At 45.9% G+C, this 12,895-nt stretch overlaps 1 protein-coding gene across 6 annotated transcripts in view; it reads left to right on the top strand.

The window, feature by feature from the left end:
- The window catches only part of LOC121920794 (homeobox protein Hox-D3-like), a 204,290-nt gene that overhangs the window by 60,917 nt on the left and 130,478 nt on the right, over window positions 1-12,895 (top strand). The window lies entirely within an intron of this gene.

The following is a 12,895-nucleotide window of genomic DNA, read 5'->3' as shown; positions in this document are numbered from 1 at the left end:
TGAGAAGTCTTTTCCCACTGCTACCCCCCACCCCTGTGGGTTGATGCTGGTGGGGAGAAGCTTTCCTGGCTGGAAACTGCGCTTATCAGGAAGCCAGCTCAGAACTCTCCTCCCCGACCTCAGCTTTTCCTCCAGGGCTCCTTGGAAGGAACAGAGATAAGGACCCAAAGCCGAGATCACCAGTTAGGTGAAGCTTGCTCCACTCTTTCCCCCTCTTCTTCTACCCCTTTTGTACACCTTTCTGACGTCTGAAATGGCGGGGTGGTGTTGATTGTTTTGGGGTTTGGAGGGGTGTGTATGTGTTTGTGTACGTGTGTATGAAGAAGGGGGGAAAGGGTGCCCTCTAAACAAACTCGTGTGTCAAGAAGTTTAGGCTTCCGCTTTGCCGTTGCCTTTCGACTCTTCCCAACTACGTGAGTTGTTTTAAAGATGGGGGAGGGATGAAGAGAGAGAGATGGTGATGAAAGTGCATGGGCGATGGAGCTGGGACTTTAAACAACAACAACAACAACAATTTACAGTGGTTCTAGCAGGTGGGGGAACAGAAGGCGCCTGTGGCTAGGCCGGAAAGACTGGTGAGACCTTTGGAGTAGGGAGAGATTGGAAAAAGAAATGATGGCCCACCTTCAGCCTTTTTTAAATTCAAAGGGGTACAGAGGTCCGTTCCTATCTGCTTGGTACGCTCAGTCTAAAGGGAAGATATTAGTGTGGAAAGATATAAGTGATGTATTTGCCAGTGAGTTTTCAAAAATCAGTTTCCGATACAGGAAAGTTTGTTCAGTGGGAATGGCTGAGAAAGGACCTGGCATGTCCTGGTCCAAATCCCCTCTTCGGTCCACGCAGGACCTGGTGAACGGTGGCCTTTAAGCCGAGGGAGGCGCCAGCCACCTGCGGGACTCGGGGAGAAGGACTGCCAGGTCACGGTGGCGGGAGACCAGCGCTTTTCCCCCGCTCAGAAAGCAGCTGTGCCGATGTTGTTGTAATACTCTGATGGATGTCTGCGCTGTCCTCCGTTTACCCCCTCAGTCTGTTCATTTAAAAAAAATACAAATGGCCACAATTCACGCGTGGAGCGGCCTGATGACTAGGAGAGGCCCTCACAATAAAAGCTGTCATCCGTGGGTCTACTCAGAGAAGTTAATGCACTGAGTTCGATGGAATGTAATGCTTAGGCAAGGGATGGACTTACGGCCCAACTCAGTGATCCTAGGCATTGCCTACTAGAAAGGAAGCCCCCTATGGTTGTGCTATATAGTCAGCCTTTCCTGGGGTTTTCTTGGCCAGATCTTGACCCAACTGCGTTCCTCGAAGGCTGAAAGAGTGTGACCTACCCAAAGTCACTCAATGGGTGCTTTTCTAGAGTCCTAGTCCGACACTGAAACCACTAAGATCAGGTTGGCTCTTTCATTGGACACTGCATCCAATAAGTCAGCATAGCGTTGCAACCCAACTCTCTCAAGGTGTCATACTGCTGGTGTGTGTGTGTGTGTTTGCTGCCCATTAGTTCGGACTCTTTCCTATAGGAGGAACCTACAGGACAGCTTTTCCTGGCACTGTTGCCTTTTTACCTTGATAGTTGTTGGAGAAACCAAAAAGTCACAATTGGCCTAGGCCAAAAAGCAAGACAAGGAGAGAAAATTCCAGGTTGGTATTTCTCCATTCCTACCTGAAAATCTTCAATAGTTCGATTTTAAAAACCCCACTATTTTTAAAATTCATGTGTGATTGACGTATGCACATCATCCTCAAAGAGTAGAGAACCAGGGCAGGTCTTCCTCTTCCGTCATCCCAATAAGCACCTTCCTTAAGTTTCCAAGGCAACAGCTGTGGGAAGGAGACCCCCCCCCCCTTTCTAGCTCTCCCTCTCCATGTTTCCAAAGAAGGCAGAGGAGCTCCTCGTGATCTCCTGGTAGCGTTGTGGTAGCGTTGTGGTCCAGTTTCCTCATTTGGGGACCCATTGCCTTTCCTTTGACTTCCAAAGGGTTGTTCCCCTTCTGGCAGCATTTAGCTGAAGCTTCCAGTGAGATGAGAGGAAGGTGCATATGTGTGTGTGTGTGAGAGAGAGAGAGAGAGAGAAAGAGAGAGTGTGTGGAGAGCATCTGAAGAGCGTTTGGTAAGGGTCATTGGGGAAAGCTGAGGATGTCTGGACATATCCTCTTCACTTAGGTAGTTGTCCCTGTTGCAGAGGGAATTGGCTTTCAAATAGGATAGCAACCCTTATCACTTCCCCAGAACAGTTTTCAATACAGACAGGGAAGGACAGCATTCCTTTGATGTCTTCAAGGCAAATGGAACGATGCTCTCCTAGACATATAAACCCACGGAGGGGGGAGGGAGGGGGAGGAGAAGAAAAGAGAGGAAAGGAAAGAAAAAGTCATCCCATCGCTCTTTCCTCCTCTCCTTTCCCTTTCATTGCCCTCCATAAACAACCAGGGTGCCCTTCTGGTCCAGGCATTGGATTAAATAGCCATTGTTGGGGAATACCTCTCATCACCCTCCCTCCATCTTTCTCTTGGAGAGTATAAAGATCAAATTTCACTTCAGAAGGGTGCCCAATAAGCTACTGGTAATAAGGTTTTCCCCACAGGGAGGACAGCTGTACTCCTGGTTAGGCCCCGATTCAGAAGAAGGAGAGGAAAATGTACTGTAATGATGCTTGAGTCTTGGAAAGCCCTCCAGCTCAGACTGCCTCCCCCAACCCATTACTCTCTCCTGATTGTTTTACTGCAACTCCCATCAGCCTCAGTGATTGTACTGGTTAGAGACGATGGGAGGTGTATACCAACACACCTGGAGGATGCCATGTTGGAGAAAGCAGCAAGAGAGTTTAACCATGAAGTCATGTGATCCCCCTTCAGCACCTGGCTTTCCAGCGTATATTTCCAGTCAACATAGGTTAAGTGGTAAAATTCACACAAGGTGTATTTCTTCCATTGTATAGGAAAACAGCACAACAGAAAATCTGAGAGAAGGGGAGAGGGAAGGATAACTTTACTGTGTTCCTAAAGCCTTTATACTGAAAATACTTCTATGAGTTCACCAGTATAGGTGTGGAATACTTCTGTCATTCATCCTTGGACCAAGCCCCAAAAGATGTGTGATTGTTTGGGGGGGGGGGCACACCTGAAAAAAAAAAAACAAACCAAGGAGAACAAAATCAACACCAAAGAAGTGTGCCCCTTTGTCGCTGAAAGTGGTGGACTCCGATCAAAGGCAGGTTCTATAAGCTTGCAAGTGTCAGTGTATTTACCTGGAAGAAGAATTCAGATCTGTTGAAATGAATGCAGTGGGGGTCCAAGTGTAAACATGATTACTGAGATGCTAAAACATGCTAAAATAAAAAAAAAAATCAAGCAACCAAAATTCATATTCAGAGGCAGAATCTACACTCTTGTCAAACTACCTTCTACAATTTCTCCCTTCTCTCCCAATTCTTTATTCTCTCCCAATTCTTTATTCTTCCTTACACATTCTTTCTTTCCCCTCCCCCTTCCTCACACACAAAAAGAAAACTGCCTTCAGCAGTGGGGATGAATTCCACCTGAGGACTTTCTCAGAGAGGCACCTTAGTCTACACACCTTTTCCTGGGGGCTCAACTCTCCCCGTTTCTATTCGACTGGCTATGCATTTGTCAGGAATAGTGTTTTTGGGAGGGTGGGAACACTTTCAGCATTCTGGGGCCCTTCCCAAAAGTCCTTCCTGGACTAAAGCCCCCTCAGCCCAAAAGAACTAGGCAATATGGTAATATGAGAATGGAAGCCAGATAAGCTCCATATCATAAGCCTCTAATACCCAATATGGTCTAGTGATTTGAGTGCTGGCCTAAGACTGGAAAACCAGGCCCAAATCCCTGCTCAGGCATGAAAAATCCACTGACTTATGATGACTGCAAGGCTAACCTATGGGAGGGTGGGGGTTTCTTGGCATTATTTGTCCAAAGGGGGATTGCTGTTGCTTTCCTTTGAGGCTGAGAAAGTGTGAATTGCCCAAGCTAATCCTGTGGGTTTCCATGGAGATGTGGGGATCCGAACCCTGACCTCAAGTCATAGGCCAGCACTCAAACCGCTGCACCAGGCCAGCTCCCTGAAATGATCTTGCAAAATTGGACCACCAAGACACTTCTGTAGTTAAGCACTTCTGGAATTATCAGTTAGAAGTGTGCTGAAAAATGAAACACTAAGAAATATTAGGACAGCGATTGTTGCTTTGTCTTCCTAGGAATAACAAAGACTGTATGCAATTTATCCAGTGCACACTTGCTTTAGAGCAAACTACATTGAAAGGCTGGAAGGGACACTTTGTACACTTGGTGCTTGTAAGAATCTTCATATTTAAGGATGTTTGAATGGCAATGGATGGGAAGAGTAATTTGCTGCTCTGTGCAAATACCCACAATTAGGCAACATCACCTGCCTATCAATGTTGAGCCCCACCCCCTTAAGAAGAATTCCAGGATCCTTTCAGAGAAGGGAGTTGGCTCTGTCTATTTGCTTAACCTCTACCAATAATAATAATAATAATAATAATAATTGTTATTATTTGGGGATTTTTGTCACAATCCCCCATCCAGCTTTGTTGAGAGATTCAAGGAACTATCCTCCAAAAAGCCATCCAAATCCTGCCTCCCTCTGGATAATGTTGCCTCATGTTTGGCAACAGCAGGCTGATTCTCAAGCCTCCTTTTAATCACAGAATTGGGTCCCTGAAAGAGATCATACAGAAGCACACAAGTAGACTGAGCCAACAGAATGAATCCAATCTTTCTTTCACTCTAGGTAATTATAGCAATTTGATACCACGTTAACTCTCCTGGCTCCATCCTACAGAATCCTGAGGATTGTAATTTGGTCAGAATCACCAGAGATGCTCTTGGAAGATAATTTTAAATGCCCTCCCTAAACTGCCAGTCCCCAGGTGCCATAGGTTGCAGACATGGCCTTGAAACAGTAACAAAGTACTATTATTATGGACTGTGAAAAAGATCCCAGGCTTAGGCCAAGGTGGAAAAGAAGGAAGTGTGGGCAATGCAGGGTGAGGGGAGGGAACTAACATTGTTGTATTGCAGTACTTGCCCAGCTAGTACCCTCCACAGGACTGCCTCCATCACCCCTAGCCAACACCAGCCAAGCTGTTGGGAAATGATGAGAGTTATCATCCAACACACAGGAAGGTCACTAGGTTGTAAAAAGGCTGATGGAGCAGGAGGCTCCATCTCACAACCTTATTCCTTCAGGAGAAATCCCTTAGGTGAAGATCCTTTGAGGGATGTACCTGCTACCTAACAAAAGACCTCCACCTAATGGATTTCTCCTGAAGGAAAAAGATTGTGAGGTGGAGCCTTCTGCTACAGCAGCCTTTCCACAACCTCATGACCTTCCAGTGTGAGAGAAAATGTGTTGTAGTGTTTAAGTGCTGGACCATGCCTCTAGGAGACTAGGATCCAAATCCCTGCTTGGCCATGGAAATCCACCTTGGGCAAGTCATTCTATCTCAGCCTCCTCTGAACAAATGTTGCCCAGAAAATCCATGATAGTTTCACCTTATAGTCACTATAAGTTGGAAATGACTTGAAGGCACACCCACCACCGCGACAAATCTGCTACTGGAAGTGTGTGCATGTGCACACCTGGATGCATTTGGGAATGCATTTGTATGTGTATGTCACCTGGATTCTTTGGTACCTCTGAGCATTTTATTCCAAAAACCTGGCATAGATGATGACCCTGAAAAGAACAACAACAGCAACAATTCATTGCCAAATAGCATGGTATCAGTTGGGGTGCACCCATTAAAAATGAACAAATAACAGGGGCTGTGTAGAGATGAATGCCCTGGAAAGCTGCATCCAGTCATTGCATATGAGCTTTGCCCCTGGGGCGTTGAAGCAGGAGACAGCTGAGCTCCTTGAACATTAGCCCAACTGGGCATTTCTCCAGTTTGATCTGGTGTTGGAGGAAGCCCTGCGACCCCTCCCTTTCCCTTCTGTCAAAATGACTGTAAAAAGAGGATTCCTTGTGCAGAAAAATGCCTCTGTTGAACATCCCCTTCTCCTACACACTTGCATCTTAAAACCCTGGTTTCTCCCATTCCGTGTACATGTGGGCTGCATACATGTCGGCAGAGAAATATGCTGCTGTTGCCGACCCCTTGATGAAAAGCTTGTGCTGCAAAGGCAGTTAGTTCATCCTGAGATGGGCAAGGAAGAAAGATCAGAGTTGCCAGAGGTCAGCGGATGGTTTAGGTTAGAATCAGGGGCTTTGTCACAGTTTACTTTCCCATGACTTGAAAAAATACCCTTTCCTTTGGAAAACCCAGGGGGAGAAACTCTGGTTCCAATCAGGGGAGGCATCAGGATGAGATTCTACTTTAGGCTCCCAGCTTTTCCTTCAGGACTGTCACAAGATGAGATTGTTGGAGACACCATTCACTTGGAGGGATTAAAGGGGTTAAATCGGTGAAGGAGAGAGATGGCGTTGTTTAGCAGAGATGGAGGGAGTTCTTGCTCTTCCTGCCATTTTGGCACTACAGTTCCCACTGGCCATGCTGACTGGGGCACCGTGGGATTTGTAATCCAATAATTTGACTTTCCTAAACTTTGCTAAAGAGCCGCCTTTCTATTGGAGCTCATTGGGTACTGATAACATGTCTTTCAACATCACATTCTGTAGGATCAAAACCTTCTGGTCTTGGGCCATCATGGTCTTCTTGTGGTGCTGATCCTAGCTAGAGACAAGATGAAGAGGAATGGATTGGATGGATATGGGTTTGATCCAGCCTTTCCCAACCTGGTGCAGTTCAGTTGTCTTGGACCATAACTTCTTTCAGCCTCAGCAAACTTAGCCAAGCGATGATGTAAGATGTAGGTTGCATTTGCTCTGCAGACACAATAGCATTTGATACGGCTTTAACTGGCAGGGCTGAATGCTATGGAATTCTGGGATTTGTAGTTTTGTGGGATATTTAGCCTTCTCTCTCGGAGACCTCTAGTCCCACAACAAACCACAAATCCGAGGATTCCATAGCATTGAGCCGTGACAGTGAAAGTGGTGTCAAAATGCAGTGTTTCTGCAGTGCCGACGTCTAAAATATCTGGAGGTCATCAGGTTGGGGGAAGCTCGTCTGGTCCAGTAAGACTATTCTTGCATCATAATGAGGGAGAGAGAGAGAAAAGGAGAATGATATCTGTGTCGATATTTATAACCACAGACTTTCTATTTGGGTTCCACTTCTCATCTTATTGATACATATTGTAATATTCATGGTTGTTAGATGCCGACACACAGGCGCCTGTACAAAGAGAGAGAGAGAGAGAGAGAGAGGGAGAGAGGGAAAGTGGAGGAAGAGGAAAAGGAGAGAAATTTGACGCCCCAAACCTCAGAAGTGTTCACAAAGTATTCCATCTGTACGGTGGGGAAATTACTTCGAGAAGTTATGATTACAGGAAGCTTTGCCTCCCCTCCCCCCCCTCCAACCTGCATCAATTCTCTTGATTCTTTTCTGGTTTTGTTTTCCTTCCTCGTAATGGATATTTCGGGGTAGTTGATACTTCAATACACACACACACACACACACACAGGCAGACGAACTCAGAGGTCTTTCTATTACTGAAAGATGGAAAGGTAGCTAGAAGATTTGTACCCTTCTGTGAAATCAAAACTATTTCCAGAGTGATGAGGAGCATGCCTGGAATAGGATCACATGTTCCTTGCCCTCCACTCAAAAACACATAGGGCATGATGTATGTGCATCAGAGCCCTGCAGAAGACATGTTGTGACTGAAAGAGGCAGTGTGACTTGTATACCATATTTTATACACACACACACACACACGTCACCAATCACTTTCTCGCAACACCACCACTACCAGAAATAATTCATTCAAGCTTCATTAGTCGGGGCTTTACATTTTATTTTGCTTTAAAATTATGTCTTTGTTGGGAATATTTATTATTAATATATATATATATATATATTTACGCAACAAAGTTTCCGAAATCCTTAATTATACGTCTTGTGCATCCTCAGTGCTTGGTTGAAAAATATTGGTAATTCATGGTTGTTTTCCTTAAAAATTCCTTGTTTTTGGGTGGGTGATTCAGAATAAAGATCAGCATTCCTAAAAATCGAGTTGAGTAAAAGGAGGCAGGGGAAACACAAATTGGCTAACTGTTTTTTGACATATGAAATAAAACAGAGTTTGGACAGATCTGGGATTAGGGGAGATGCATCTGGAATAACAGTTTTCTCTATGTAAACAAGAAGGTACCTTTGGAAAAAATGGGATCAATTCCTCTCTTGTGAATCTCGTCCAGAACTCCTTGTGAGTTGCAAAGGGATCTTGTAGCAACTTTGAGGCTACTGATTTTGCAGACAAACAGGGCTACAACTTATGATTTGTTTTTGGCTTAGCTTGGTAAGGAAAAGCGGTGCGTGGAAAGTGAAATTCATATGTTTAGATATGTATCCCTCCTTATCCCGTTGCCCTTAGGCGGGTATGGAGTCATTCACCAGCAAAACTGGAGCTGATTCACACAAACACAGCATAACTGAGGATAGCATGGGCTGGAAAGATCTTCAGAGGGAGACCATCATCTGAAACGAGAGACAAAGAAGACCATTCTTAATTACTGGCAAGAGAGAAAGGTACAATAAGGAAGTGTCTCACCTCTCGGCCCAAAGACATTAAACAACAAGTTCTGTGTCCCTTGATGACCACTGTATTTGAGACACTTAGAGCCCAGTAGAAGGAAATAAGAAAATCGACCCTGTGGTGTACCCTTTTGACAAATTGTGGAAAGGTATGTTGGCAAGAAGGTTGAAATTTTAGAAGGAGGAGACCCTCTCTCCTTCTCCCAGCCTTCCCTCCCCTGGTTTCTTCCACCAACGAGTGCATTTCCAAGCTTTCTAGGAGAACCGCAGCAAGACCTGTGGAAGCGAATTTCCACCAAAGGAGTGGGGCCCACGGCTGTATAAATATGTCTAGCCACCGGCTGCCAAAGTGTCATTGTTTTTCTCTCTCTCTAAGGCGCTGCAGTTATACTGCCAGCATATCTAGAGCAAATATTTGAACGGAGCAAACTTGATGGTCATTCCAGTTTCTGAGAGGACTCTGGAAGTCCTGCCTCCCTTTTCTGTGAGAAGAATTGCTGGATGAGTTGTATCTTTATCCATAAGGAGAAATGTTGGGTTTTCCCATTCTTTGGGCCAGTTGTTGAAAAAACAAAACAAAACAAAACAAAAACGCAAGTGTAACTCCATTGAGCAGCCCTGTCTTTCCCTCTCTGCCTTTTCCAAGGGAAAGGGGGATCGCGAACGGAGTTGCGTTCCTATATCTCCCGAGGGTGCGTTATAAATTAGAACACTTTAAAACGGCTAACTGTAAAGAACAAGAAACCCATTGAGAGTATTAATTAATTTGTGGAAGAGCGTCTGAATCTCTCTCTCTCTCTGTGTATGTGTGGAATCTCCTTTGAAATATTGCCAGTGGTACAGTGCGCAGCGAGAGCGCTGGGGTGAGGGGACGCCTTAATTTTGGGGAGCCTGCTCTTCCTAGAAAAGGTGCACAAGATAAGGTCGGACCCCCCATTTCCCTTGTTTCAGTGTCTTCCGATCTTCCCTTTTTTCCTGTGTGTGTTCTTTTTTTTGGGGGGGGGAACAGAACATATTATGATTCTTCTTCCTCATTTAAAAAAAGGGGGGGAGAAGGGAAAAAGAAGTCACTCCTGTGACTATGCAGATGGCATTGATTGACTGATTTGTTGGTAGTATTGATTTATGATCTGATACTGAAAGAGGCTCTCTATCAAATGGTGTTTCCGTTGGGTCAAGAGTTGAATTCTCAGTTATTGATTTCTATTCTTTATTTATTTTAGGGGGCTTGTTTTTCGTTATTTATTTATTTATTTTTGCGGGAGGATGATGGTTTGCTCGACTGGAGATTTCGGTCTTTCCTGCCGGAGAGCTCTATCAGCGCCGTCTTCTACCTCTCCCAACCTCTCACACAAGAGGGCAAATGCCATCTTGTCTTTTTCCCTGGCACTTGGTTGTGGGAGAGCTCCCTTCCATTTTAGAGAGCAAGATCCGTCTTTGCGTAAGGGCAACACGTCGTCCTTTGTTTACTGAACATTCAGCAGTACAAAACAATCCCTGTCCAGTCTTTTAAGGATTCCCAGGCTGTTTTTTGAGACGGCTTGTAACCCTATTTGACCTCCACCAGTTCATCTGTCTACTGGCCTGCCTGCTTTCCTTCCTTCCTTCCTTCCTTCCTTCCTTCCTTCCTTCCTTCCTTCCTTCCTTCCGTCCGTCTCGAAATTGAGAATCAGTAATTTACAAGAGGTCCAAACGAACAACCGATATCCAGTTCATTAATCCGTCTTCTAGAATGCCTGCCGACATCCATCTATCCATCCATCCCTCCGTTCCCTGATATTATATTGTCTCCTATTAATAATGTCTAATGCAATAGAGTCCTACCTCGGTGTGATCAATCTGCCCCCCCCCCCGTTCATTTATATACCTGCGCGTGTAGACCGGGCCTAGGAGTGCATTTATACCGCTATTAGCCGGTGTATCTGCCCGGTGTGTCCTGACAAGTACAGATTTCTCCTTCCCGCTCCTGACCCAGCCTTGGAGGAATCACGCGGGGAGGGTGCGGGAGCCCGTTCCTACTGTTGACCTTTCTATTTATTTTTCCATCCCAGGCAAGATTAGAGTCGCACAGAGTCTGTAACATAAACAGCCGCAGTAGTAACACGAACGGGAATGTAATCTGTAAGCATTAGCTGGAGATTTGCGGAGTCTGGTTCAGAGGCAGGTCTGTGTGCTTCTTCACACACCCCTCTAGGACCCCTCCGTCGGTGGAAAGCAGGGAACTTTCTCTCCTTCTCTTCTTCCTCTTCCTCTCTCTGTCTATTCTCAGAGGAGGAGGAGGAGGGGGAAGGAAGAACAACCAGAAAGAGAAGGCTTTAAAAACATCTACCCCCACCCCTCGGATTCTAGTGGTCTCCTTTGCCTCATCAGGTGGCCTAGAACAATATAGAGAGCTTCTCCCCCCTGCTCCATCCCCCAACCTCCAATCGTCCCCTCTGATAAAAGTCTTGTAGGGCTAGACTTTTATTACAGGAGCCCCTTCCCAGTCAGGAAAGGGAGGGAGTCATAAACGCAGGTAGGTGTCCGGTTTGATCTGGCTAAGCGCAGGAAGTGAGGAGCTGAAGGCGGAGGGGGGGATAAGAAAGTGGGATCGGGGCTATAAACCTCTTTCCCTACCCCCCCCCCAGCTCTGCCAGCCCTTTGCTTTCCCTTCCTTTCTCAAACTGTGAAAAGATGAAAAGAGCAAGGCGGCGGCGGCGGCGACGGCAGGGCCATCGGGGTGCAATAAACCCTTCTTTTCTGGTGGGATAACACTGCACCCACCTTCCCCCTCTTCCTTTTTTTCTTTTGACGCCTGGGCTGGAAACAAACACTTCTATTTCCTGCCTGGGAACTCTCAGGCAAGTTATTTGTAGTTTTGACTTTTCTTAAGGCCAGGGGTAATCAGGTTTAAAAGCCCTCCCCTCCCTCCCTCCCTCCCTCCCTCCCTCAGGAACTCTAAGAAGCTCTCCAAGCTCTCTCCTGGAGGGGAACTTTCAAAAATACTAACAGGCCGGGCACAGCGGAGACCCTAAGGAGGCCCTTTTGAGGCGAAGGGTGAGATTAATACCTCTTGAGGAAGGCTGCGGGAAGAGAGAGCCTGGCAAGGATGAGAAGGCATAGCTTGGGATCTGTAGTCTCCCTAGACGGAAGTTGATTCTTTCTGCTACTGCGATTATCTCCTTTTTCGTCTCCTCCCAGCTGCCCTTCTTCTCTGGAAACCCCAGAGAAGTTCCCAAACCCCAATGGCAAGGGGGCACACATGCAAACCCAGGCACCCAGAGCAAATCCCCACCTGGGGATGCTGAGAGAGCCAAGCCTTCGGTGGGCCCCATAGGCTCAACATATATAAGGGGTGGACGAGGGGCTATTAGTACACCTGGTTGCCCGGCTCTAAAAAGAATCAAAACAAAGGGATGAAAGGGCTCTCTTTACACAGGACTCCTGATTTATGGGCCCGGCTGGACAGCAGCGCTGTATTTACTGGAGTAGGAAGTAATCTCTTCCTGCAAAGGATGTCTGCCTTCTACATGCCTATCTTGACTATCTATCTTATCTATCTATCTATCTGAGTCCCTATATTGGGAGAAAGGTAGGATAGAATAAAATAAAATAATATCTATCTATCTATCTATCTGACCGCATAACAAAATTTCTTTACTTCTCCCTAGAAAATACTATTCCAGTATGTTTGCTCTCTTTCTCTGCTACTGCATCTAACAGCTTTAAACAAAAAAACATTTCCTTCCATAAAACCTCGCTTGTCTCTCTCATCTTTGAAAACTGTCTCTAAATTCCCCAACAGGTATCTCTCTCTGCTACTACAACTAACAGCTTTAAGCAAAAGACATTCCCTTCCATAAAACCTCCACTTTCCTCTATCATCCCTGAAAACATCTCTAAATCCCCAACAGGTATTTCCAAACCGCAGTGCTTCTGAAATAAAGAACAGCGCAGTCTCCTAGCGATGTTGGTGCTGCTGCTGCTGCTGCTGCTCTTGAATCCTTTTTCGTTAGCCTTTCCCTCGCCCTTCAAAGACTCTCCATAGTCAATATATGGAAATACGTCTCCGCTGTAAACATCGTGGCCCTTTACGGCGTGTGGTCGTTAGTTGGAGGCCTGTCTGTGGAAATTAATCCCCCAACAATGCTGTTGAGAAGTTTAGGCGGCTAGGGAGAGGTTGTGGGTCATTATGTAAGCCGAGTGAGAATTCTCCTTTAGGCCAGGTATTTTCCAGGCTAAAATTGCACTGATACATTTCACAGC

This window comes from Sceloporus undulatus, chromosome 2 (assembly GCF_019175285.1).
Source record: "Sceloporus undulatus isolate JIND9_A2432 ecotype Alabama chromosome 2, SceUnd_v1.1, whole genome shotgun sequence".
Taxonomy (NCBI): Eukaryota; Metazoa; Chordata; class Lepidosauria; order Squamata; family Phrynosomatidae; genus Sceloporus; species Sceloporus undulatus.
Note: the sequence above shows the minus strand (reverse complement) of the source record. Positions and strands in the feature narration are given on the sequence as shown.